Source organism: Coregonus lavaretus (assembly GCF_964263955.1).
Source record: "Coregonus lavaretus genome assembly, chromosome: 23".
In the NCBI taxonomy this organism is placed as follows: Eukaryota; Metazoa; Chordata; class Actinopteri; order Salmoniformes; family Salmonidae; genus Coregonus; species Coregonus lavaretus.
In genome coordinates, this window is record NC_140010.1 from 36,432,425 (window position 1) to 36,443,989 (window position 11,565).

General features: G+C 41.7%; 1 pseudogene across 1 annotated transcript; it reads left to right on the plus strand.

The window, feature by feature from the left end:
* Positions 1-1,528: 1,528 nt before the first annotated feature.
* On the plus strand, positions 1,529-6,433 carry LOC311150504 (procollagen galactosyltransferase 2-like; annotated as a pseudogene). The gene is made up of 7 exons: positions 1,529-1,591; positions 1,737-1,843; positions 2,192-2,324; positions 3,741-3,868; positions 4,649-4,807; positions 5,327-5,446; positions 6,421-6,433. The product of its transcript is annotated as a procollagen galactosyltransferase 2-like (transcript).
* The last annotated feature ends 5,132 nt before the right edge of the window (positions 6,434-11,565 follow it).

Genomic DNA, 11,565 nt, shown 5'->3' on the forward strand with positions numbered 1-11,565 from the left:
TGCTAATTAAATGTTTCCTTTTTGATTCATTGTATTATATCACATTGCTTTCATATGTGCTCAGTGCCCACCATTGTATTTGAAGACTTGAAATATACAAACTACCAGGGAGGATATTATTGAAGTTTTTTTCATTTCAAAGGCCACAGATAATGTCATAGTGGGCTGCTTCAATGTTCCCATGGTGCACTCTACCTTCCTGGTGGTCCTGAGGCGGAGCACCGGCCGAGCGCTGGCCTTGCACCCTCCACACCATGATTACACCGTTCCCCTGGATGACATCATGGTCTTCGCCTTCTCTGCGCGGCGGGCAGGTCAGACATGGAGTCATAATGAATTGTGTTTAAATGCAACTTTCATTACTGCGTATTGAATGGGGGTCAGATCTGGATATAAATAGCATTTCTTTCAGCTTTCTTTCAGCTTTCCTTCTGGCACAATAGACCCAATAGAATAGTCCCAAAATTGCAAACCCTGCCTATCTACCACTCCAGGCAGACTCAATCAAACATGCAATACATGTAATGTGTATGTGTCTAATGTATTATGTTATATTATGACCCTGTGATTCCATGCAGATGTACATATGCAACAGAGAGCACTATGGGTATCTACCGCTGACCTTGAAGCAACAGCAGTGTCAGGAGGAGGAGGTGGCCATGCCACTGCATGACTGAGACGAATCCTTACTAAATATTTCTGCACAATTCTTGGAATGACATCAATGCATGAATACCATGAATGTTCAAGGTAGGTCTGAGAGTTCTGAGTTAGTTTGAGATATTCTCTCTCTCTCACACACACCCCTCACTATCTTTTAATATATCCCTCTACTCTTGTCGTCTACTTTCTTTCACGCTTTTCCCTCGCCTATAGACCAGTCTCTGTGAAGCCGTTAGACTTCTCTCACTATAACAGCCTTGTCAGAATGCTCACTCCTCCGTTATAGCTCACTAGCTATCTCTTTCTCTCCTTCATCATGCCCCCTCCCTTTAGAGAATCCCCAAACTGGTCATTAATGAGAGACTGAGGAATTCCTTCAGAAATCATAGATGGCAAATGTCTTAACAGTATGATCTGTTTTTATTTAATAATAAGAGTCTGATACAGGTATTTTTCTTCAGTCGATTATCAAATCAAATTCAAATCACATTTATTTATAAAGCCATTTTTACATCAGCAGATGTCACAAAGTGCTTATACAGAAACCCAGCCTAAAACCCCAAACAGCAAGCAATGCAGATGTAGAAGCACAGTGGCTAGGAAAAACTCCCTAGAAAGGCAGGAAGAAACCTAGAGAGGAACTAGGCTCTGAGGGGTGGCCAGTTCTCTTCTGGCTGTGCCAGGTGGAGATTATAAGAGTACATGGCCATTAAGGCCAGATTGTTTTTCATGATGTTCAAACGTTCATAGCTGACAAGCAGGGTCAAATAATAATCACAGTGGTTGTAGAGGGTGCAACAGGTCAGTACCTCAGGAGTAAAAGCCTACAGTTGGCTTTTCATAGCCGAGCATTCAGAGGTTGATCATGAAGCCGTCCAAATACAGGCACCATACACCTAAACCTCTGGAAAATATTTGATTTGATGAGGTTCTGAGAATGCACTTAGAATATATCTACTGTATATTGTGTCTTTAGTCATCCACTGTTATTAATTTCATGCAAATCATGAGAAAGGTGATAAAGGATGGAACTGTCTGATTTTCATGACCTATTCTCCCCACCTTCATTCTAGATCTTTCGGATTAATCTGAAGCGTCGCTTTGACTGGCGGGATCGAATGCTGAGCACGCTCGCCGTTCTAGGCATCAATATTACACTGACAGAGGCGGTGGATGGTAAGTATGACACAACAACCCAAAAGCACTTTACGTAACGTCTGCACCTGTTACTTCAGAAGGGGATAAAATACATTGCCTGCTATCCAAACTGAATCCTCACTCCACTCCACTATTGTTCCAATTAGTGAAGCATGGATTCATCAAACATTCAACTTAGATGTATCATCTATATCTTAATCTTCCTTTGATCTTTTGTTCTACCGTTTGTGCTAAATTTTGTATGATAAAGAACAGGTGCCAATGCTGCACAGGTGCAAACTTGAAGTAAATCTAGTCCTAAGCATCTGGGCTGGGTTGGAACATTTGGAATTATGTTTACTAATCTTTTATTTTCTTCTCTTTTGTTCAGAGCCCTGAACACCTCCCAGCTGCAGGCGATGGGCATAGACATGTTGCCTGGGTACAAAGACCCGTATTCGGGGTGTGTCCTGACTCAATGGGAGATCGGCTGCTTCCTCAGTCACTACAACATCTGGAAACAAGTGCACATCTAGTCTATACATGCAAATCGATTCTATACACATGAAAAACATTGCATGAAAATCCTAATAAACATTGATAGCTGCTACTTTTATTGATTTATTGTGTTAAATCTGTAACAGTGCTCAAACTACTTTACTACAACTCATTTGTTATTTGATAGATGGAAAGATAGTAGATAAACTACATGACCAAAGGTATGTGGACACCTGCTCGTCAAACATCTCATTCTAAAATCATGAGCATTAATATGGAGTTGGTCCCCCCTTTGCTGCTATAACAGCCTCCAATCTTCTGGGAAGGCTTTCCACAAAATTTTGGAACATTGCTGGGGGAACTTGCTTCCATTCAGCCACTGATGTTGGGCGATTAGGCCTGGCTCACAGTCGGCGTTCCAATTCATCCCAAAGGTGTTCGATGGGGTTGAGGTCAGGGCTCTGTGCAGGTCAGTCAAGTTCTTCCACACCGATCTCGACAAACCATTTCTGTATGGACCTCGCTTTGTGCACGGGGGCATTGTCATGCTGAAACAGGAAAGGTCCTTCCCCAAACTGTTGCCACAAAGTTGGAAGCACAGAATCGTCTAGAATGTCATTGTATGCTGTAGCGTTAAGATTTCCCTTTACTGGAACTAAGGGGCCTAGCCCAAACCATGAAAAACAGCCCCAGACCATTATTCCTCCTTCACCAAACTTTACAGTTGGCACTATGCATTGGGGCAGGTAGCGTTCTCCTGGCATCTGCCAAACCCAGATTAGTCTGTCGGACTGCCAGATGGTGAAGTGTGATTAATCACTCCAGAGAACGCGTTTCCACCACTCCAGCCGACGCTTGGCATTGTGCATGGTGATCTTAGGCTTGTGTGTGGCTGCTCAGCCATGGAAACCCATTTCATGAAGCTCCCAACAAATAGTTATTGTGCTGATGTTGCTTCCAGAGGCAGTTTGGAACTCGGTAGTAAGTGTTGCAACCGAAGACAGACGATTTTTACGCGCTACGCGCTTCAGCACTGGGCGGTCCCGTTCTTTGAGCTTGTGTGGCCTACCACTTCGTGGCTGAGCCGTTGTTGCTCCTAGACGCTTCCACTTCACAATAACAGCACTTACAGTTGACCGGGGCAGCTCTAGCAGGGCAGAAATGTGATGAACTGACTTGTTGGAAAGGTGGCATGCTATGACGGTGCCACGTTGAAAGTCACTGACCTCTTCAGTAAGGCCATTCTACTGTCAATGTTTGTCTATGGAGATTGCATGGCTGTGTGCTCGATTTTATACACTGTCAGCAATGGATGTGGCTGAAATAGCCGAATCCACTAACTTTTGTATATATAGTGTAATGTAAATTGTTTTAATGTATCAAGTATTTGGAGATTCGAACCCTGGCTCAGTGGCCGTCCTGTGTTGCATGTCGCCCCCTAGGTGTTGAAACAGGGACTGCAGCATGTGCTGGCACTGGAGGACGATGTGAGGTTCATGCAGTGGTTCCGCAGCAGACTGGTGACCATCATGGAGAACGTGGACCAAGTGGGACTGGATTGGGATCTGATGTGAGGGCTGATTGGCTGCACACACACACACGAACACACACAGACAGACAGACAGACAGACAGACAGACAGACAGACAGACAGACAGACAGACAGACAGACAGACAGACAGACAGACAGACAGACAGACAGACAGACAGACAGACAGACAGACTTGAGGTGCAGCTCAATAGTCTAAAATGGCTTATTTTTCTAGGAATGCTTAATAAAACGAATGGAACAAGGTTGAAGCTTCTCTCTCCTTCTCCCTCTCTCCCTCAGCTACAGTACATTCGGAAAATATTCAGACCCCTTCCCTTTTTCCACATTCTGCTACATTACAGCCTTTTTCTAAAATTGATTAAATTATACTTTTTTTCTCATCAATCTACACACAATACCCCATAATGACAAAGCAAAAACAGGTTTTTAGAAAATGTTGCACATTTATGAAAAAAAAAAGAAATGTACATATCACATTTACATAAGTATTCAGACCCTTTGCTCAGTACTTTGTTAAAGCACCTTTGGCAGCGATTACAACCTCAATCCTTCTTGGGTATGACACTACAAGCTTGGCACACCTGTATTTGGGGAGTTTCTCCCATTCCTCTCTGCAGATCCTCTCCAGCTCTGTCAGGTGGATGGGGAGCGTCGCTGCATAGCTATTTTTCAGGTCTCTCCAGAGATGTTCGATCAGGTTCAAGTCCGGGCTCTGGCTGGGCCACTCAAGGACATTCAGAGGGGTCTGAATACTTTCCGAATGCACTGTATGTGGGGCAAGATGACCCCCTCCACCCAGCCGGAGCGCTGGTAACCTGGTACACCCTGACTACTCCTACTGGATCCTGGGCTACACCCTCTCCCTGCAGGGGGGCAATAGGCTCCTGGGGGCCCTGCCCCTGGGCAAGATGCTGTCTGAGGACAAATACCTGCCTGTCATGTTCAATAAGCACCCAAGGTGAGTTCCAGTGGTTGGACAAAGTATATTTGCATACAGACTTTTGCTCTTTTAACTGTGTTCACTCTTTTTCTTTCTCCAGCAAGCGCCTTATTTAGCAAGTACATGCTTGTTGAGTGACATTTGCCCGTGTAAACCCTGTGTTTGCTGGCCTTAAAGGAAAACTCCACTCAACAACTATCTTTTGGCATTTTTTTCAGTAGTCCACTGTTGCTACAGTCCCATGTGTTACATGTCAGCAGTTAAGTTTTCAAGATATTGGACTTTCAAGTAGCAAAGTGTCACCTGGCACATCATCATGATGACGCATTTTGCGACTGTATCAACAGTGAACTAATGATAAAAATACGAAAAGTTCATTTTTGAGTGGATTTTTCCCTTAAGAGACCAGCTAGCGACCAAAACGGTGCAAACAATATGGTGATGGTTCAAGATCATCTTTCAATGGGCCTTGCGAAGCTAGGGGAAGGGGTTGTTTTCAGACCAGGCATGTCTGAAAACAACTGTCCTTGCACTCAGAGAGGAGTAGATGGCCCAGTTTGAGCAAAGGGACCTGCTGGCGTTCTCTGTGGAGCCGCTGCTCCTCTTCCCCACCCACTACACTCCCTCTCGGTTTCCACTAGCTTCCATAGCCACAAAGTCAGATTCCACATCCACAAAGTCAAAATTGGCTAAGGAAATTATATTTTTGGTCTTTATTTAAGGTTAGGGTTAGGCATAAGGTTAGCAGTGTGGTTAGGGTTAGGTTTAAAATCTGATTTTAAGAAGATAAATTGTAGAAATAGGCGGGGTTTATGACTTTGTGGTTGTGTTAACTAGTGATTATCCTCTCCCGCCTCGATTTAGAGCCACGCCTCATAGTTGTGTGATTTGCTCAGAATTTGAATTGATTAGCATGTCACCCCCTAAATTCCAAACAGTCCCACACTGTTTCCAGGCTCTATGCCCCTGCAAGGTTAAGGTCACGCAAACAATCATCCCAAAATGTATTGTGTAACTCAGTGAAGTTACGTATAGATGGTGCTGAGCGATTAGTGCTATTTGAGATTGGTTCGGTTTCGGTTTTATTATTACAAAACAATTATGATTTCGATTATTTTTTTAAAACATCAAATAATAATATAATATAATATGCCATTTAGCAGACGCTTTTATCCAAAGCGACTTACAGTCATGCGTGCATAAATGTTTGTGTATGGGTGGTCCCGGGGATCGAACCCACTACCCTGGCGTTACAAGCGCCGTGCTCTACCAGCTGAGCTACAGAGGACCACAAATGCTCTATGCATTATGTGGGTTGAATACCGTAACAACACAGAATAAAACAATTAATAAAAGTCTCATGAGGGTGACTGCTTATCACTTTACTTTTTAACCATCAATTATTCACATTACCTTAATAAAATATTTAAATTGTTGTGTATATTACATTTGTTTAATTTGATGACTTTATTATTTAATTGCAAGTCATCATCTCTATAGAGCTGCTGCTTAAGCTGTCTGATAAAATCACTATTTTAGTAGTTCTTCAAAGTAAATAAGGCAAACTTTTATGACTGCTGAATACCAATACCATACAAAGCAACTGCTCTCTATGTATCCCCTCAACACAGACTGGACATGTAGCCGCGCAATGGATTATGGTCATTGTAGTTAATTATCACGTTTGCTGTGCTAAACTATGTAGAACATTGGCCTGTTGGAAACTACAACTCCCTACTACAGTGAGGGAAAAAAGTATTTGATCCCCTGTTGATTTTGTACGTTTGCCCACTGACAAAGACATGATCAGTCTATAATTTTAATGGTAGGTTTATTTGAACAGTGAGAGACAGAATAACAACAACAAAATCCAGAAAAACATGTCAAAAATGTTATAAATTGATTTGCATTTTAATGAGGGAAATAAGTATTTGACCCCTCTGCAAAACATGACTTAGTACTTGGTGGCAAAACCCTTGTTGGCAATCACAGAGGTCAGACGTTTCTTGTAGTTGGCCACCAGGTTTGCACACATCTCAGGAGCAGTGGCGGCTCCTGAAAAAATTCTCAGGAGGGGCAATTTTTCTGATGATTTAGGTGACCTACACACATTTAAAAAAAGATATGTCCAGCAACAACATGAAGACAGGGGCAGCATATAAGTCAATACCAGAAGCATTTATTGACTGATCTCAAAAGTGTTGGCTTACCAGGGTTGGTGGAGCCCTCAGTTTCATCTTTGCCTCGCAAAGCTAACTCAAACACTCCGCAAAACTTCACACACTGGATTAGCCGGCTGAGGATGTGGCGGTTCTTGCTAATGTCGTAGTAAATATATTTGTTATAGTGAATATGGAATATGATATGTTGAGTAAAATGTTGTGCTAAGATCTATTTAGGTCAGGAGCTGGTTATAAGTTCTGTTCCTATCCAATAACAATGGACAAAAGGGTCCTATCTTGTCAGCCTTGTCAGCAGGTGGCCAAGGACAACACCCACGCCATAGGCCTCTCAGTTCTTCCAACTCACGAGTTCTTGCTCTGAGGACACACACACACACAAACACACACACACACACATCATCACTGTTAAACACACACACACACACACACACACATCATCACTGTTAAACACACACACACACACACACACACACAAAAATCCCCTCTCTTAGGCTGAACATTTGAAGACAGAGAACCCGACTCAGAGCCAATGCAACAGTGACAGTAGCCTGCAGGGGACCTCGCCCAACTCATCAGGACCAATCAGAAGATCAGAACTACTAGATTGAACCTACTTCATTTATTGCATAAAATGTCTGCACACAATGTTTCGGGGCTCTCTTCAGATAATAATAATAATAATAATAATATGCCATTTAGCAGACGCTTTTATCCAAAGCGACTTACAGTCATGCGTGCATACATTTTTGTGTATGGGTGGTCCCGGGGATCGAACCCACTACCTTGGCGTTACAAGCACCATGCTCTACCAGCTGAGCTACAGAAAGTGGATACTCATGGATGCGCATTGCAATTGTAAAATGTCAACACAATTGGAGACACCACGTCATTTTTGGAGACATGTTATTGACAGTAAACTATTGTAGATGCGACTGCTAACTAACTAAAACATTTTAGCTGGCTAGCTAATCATCTTAGCTAAATGTGGGGCAAACAATTCAGTTATTTACCGTTAATTTGAGGGATTGGGGTGAAAGAAATCGAGTTACATAGTGATACTTTACGATATACTGTATTGACAATATCGCAATATTTTAGCGCTAGTTGGCTGTACCTGCACCAAAACACCATTATTGTTCCTTCATAGCTTGTTCTCAATCTTTTCACATTGGGAGCCAATTTGTTTTCAGCACTTTTATTTCCATGACTGATCAAAACTCGTTCTCATGGCTTTCTGATCCCTCTGCAACAGACATATGGTGCGCAATAAAATCACAGTATCGAATCGCAATACGTATAGAATCATGAGACTCGCAATGCTGATGCATATATCTTATCGTGAGGTTCCTGGCAATTCCCAGCCCAAGTTCATTTGCCACAACAAATCTCTTCGCTAGCAAACGCGATGTCTTCTCCAAAACGGCAATGTGTCTCCAGCAATGTTTACTTTTTTGACGTTCTATGGCATCTCCACTTTCCAAGCATATATGACCACATGTAATATTTTGGTAAGTGATGCAAATAGTGAACTATGTAGGGCCAGGATGTAAAATATATGTAGCTGCAGCAATTTCTCTTATCTGATATGGTAAGTAATGGGGCTTAATTTATAGCTCCCTAAGAGTTTGACGAACGGGTCCGTGAACGCGATTCCAGATATATTTACCTCTGAATAAACTGCCTTTATTACACCATATCCACATCCAGTAAACTTGTGATTATCAACACTAACCTCATCGTTGTGGCGGCGGACAGTTAGCCTGTATCCCTCGTCATCCAGTTGAGTGAGTGGCAATGTCTTTTTTCGTTCGTACCAATTTTTGGAAAATCCTCGGGTGTAGGACTTTCCGCCTTTAGTAGAAACCTGTTGAATTATTAAATTTGGTCTGGGAGGTCCTAATTGTTTCGTTGCCAATTTATCTTCATTTGTTCGCCGACAAAAAGGAACTTCTTTCAAACAATCCACTCTTTTCTCAGTTACGTTCATGGTTACGTAACGTATGACGAAAGCGCGTAAGTGCAAGCCCACAGACACCCATTGAGATTGTATTGAAGGCTCTGAAATTTGAAAAAAATAGATTTTACATGGGAGTCTATGACAGAAGTTCTGGGCGATTTTCAATCTGACTGAAATCGCCCCAAAAGGGGGTGGAGCCATTTGAAGCACGACTTTAGCCTGATTCGACATTTAGTGGCAGTGTGGCACTGTGGCAGATCAGACGTATAGATTACAACACTGATAACTACTGTTGCCGTGATATAATTGATTAGAAAAAAAATCCCTTCCTTTTCCCGTTTGGCAGTGCGTCGCCCATATCGCCCTATTGAACAGGCCGTCCCTGCTCAGGAGGGATTTTGTCCCACTCCTCTTTTTAGATCTTCTCCAAGTCATTAAGGTTTCGAGCCTGACGTTTAGCAACTCAAACCTTCAGCGCCCTCCAGATTTTCTATGGGATTAAGGTCTGGAGACTGGCTAGGCCACTCCAGGACCTTAATGTGCTTCTTCTTGAGCCACTCCTTTGTTGCCTTGGCCGTGTGTTTTGGGTCATTGTCATGCTGGAATACCCATCCACGACCCATTTTCAATGCCCTGGCTGAGGGAAGGAGGTACTCACCCACGATTTGACGGTACATGGCCCCGTCCATCGTCCCTTTGATGCGGTGAAGTTGTCCTGTCCCCTTAGAAGAAAAACACCCCCAAAGCATAATGTTTCCACCTCCATGTTTGATGGTGGGGATGGTATTCTTGGGGTCATAGGCAGCATTCCTCCTCCTCCAAACACAGCGAGTTGAGTTGATGCCAAAGAGCTCGATTTTGGTCTCAATTATAGACTGAATTTCTTAGTCAGTGGGCAAACGTACAAAATCAGCAGGGGATCAAATACTTTTTTCCCTCACTGTATCTCTAGAGAAACTGCAGTGCAATGTGCGCGTTGAGCTCACAGAAACAGAGAAATGGAATTCACATAATTGAACCAATGTCAGTGAATTAGTTGTTTAAAAACTGAAAAATAACCGACATTTCGGTTAATCGCTCAGCACTACTTATAGATGATTTGGACAAAGAGTAAACAATGCTAATATAGGTACCATTGACTTGAATTGGATTGTGTAATAAATTAGCAGTGGCCAGGTAAACAAAACCAAAGCATGGATTTCTTTCATATCATACCTTGTATATAGACTGCTTACAGGGTAAGAAACCCAATGTAATTTGGGTGAATTATCCCTTTAAAAGATATTGATAAAATGTTCCTTACTTTGAATGCCATCTCAGACAACCTTCCCTTTAACGTTAACAATATTGACAATTAAGTGGATATGTCAAGTATAACTGAACACTTAAATACAGTTAAGTTAATAGTATCTGTTAACAGTCACCTATTAAGAAGAACATGACACACACAACCAAAACATTCAACTTACAGTTTGTATTTATTATTTAAAAAAGCACTGGCAGTTTTGTATCAAGCAAACAATGGAACCAAATTATTAGCATTGTTCCAGATCACCAAAATAATGAGCTATGGAAAAAATATTTAAACCACACAAATGATAAGTCGTAATAAATTAATCAGCAAAATAATAGAAACACATGCTTACACCTGGGTGTTGCACAGGAAATATGGAAGTTCCTGCGCTCAATTCTTAAAAGACACCTGAGAATATAAATATCAGAGAGGATTTTGCAGCTGTATTAAATGATTTCCACAGTTCCTCTTAGCGACGTAAAACAAAGCTGGAATAAGGGGTTTCTTCAATGATTACATTAAAATGTGTCTTAAAAAGTCTTTTAAAAATTGTTTTGCAGCGGTGCCATTTTTAAAAAATATGAGTGCACGGTGGGAAACAATAAGCATTGTTTGCCTTAGAACGTGTTCAGCGCGGTGAATTAAATAGTTTGAGATATGGTTGTGTCCCCCCAAAGCCAGATTTTGTGGTTTGTCAAATCTATATTGATTAATTGGTAACTCTATCTGAAGGGTACCTACATTATGACTTCATAACCCATACATTACCCATTTGTAAGCAGTTAATGAGTATTTCATAAACGCTTATGTTAACAATGGCAAATAGTGACATAACTGAAATATCAACTTGCGAGTGTTGACATAAGCATTTATGAAATGTCCATGTACTGCTTATGAATGTGTTTTGTATGGGTTATGGGTGTGTTATAAAGTTCTTATGTAGGTTACAAAATGAATGTTATTGATACATATCTAACGCAGTATGTCCAAACTGAACGGACATCTTCGACATTGTGCAGCATGAAGGGTAGCTACATACAGCACATTTGTATGTGATGCCAAAACTGATGATGAGCAGCACTACTGAACACCCAGGGGTAAGTAAAATACTATGGGGAAAAAAGTGTTAAGCACAGTCTGTCCACACAGCATACATAAGAATATAGACAAGACAGACTAAAAGAGACGTTTTCCCTGCCGGAGTGTAGTTTTCAGTTGAAGAACAAAAGAAGTTCAAACCTAAGGCTCGATTGGCTTTAGAAGCATTTTTGATCCAACTACTTTCCAAGGGAAGACAAAATATTACACAAAACAATTTGTGAGGTAAATTATTGTTACTCTT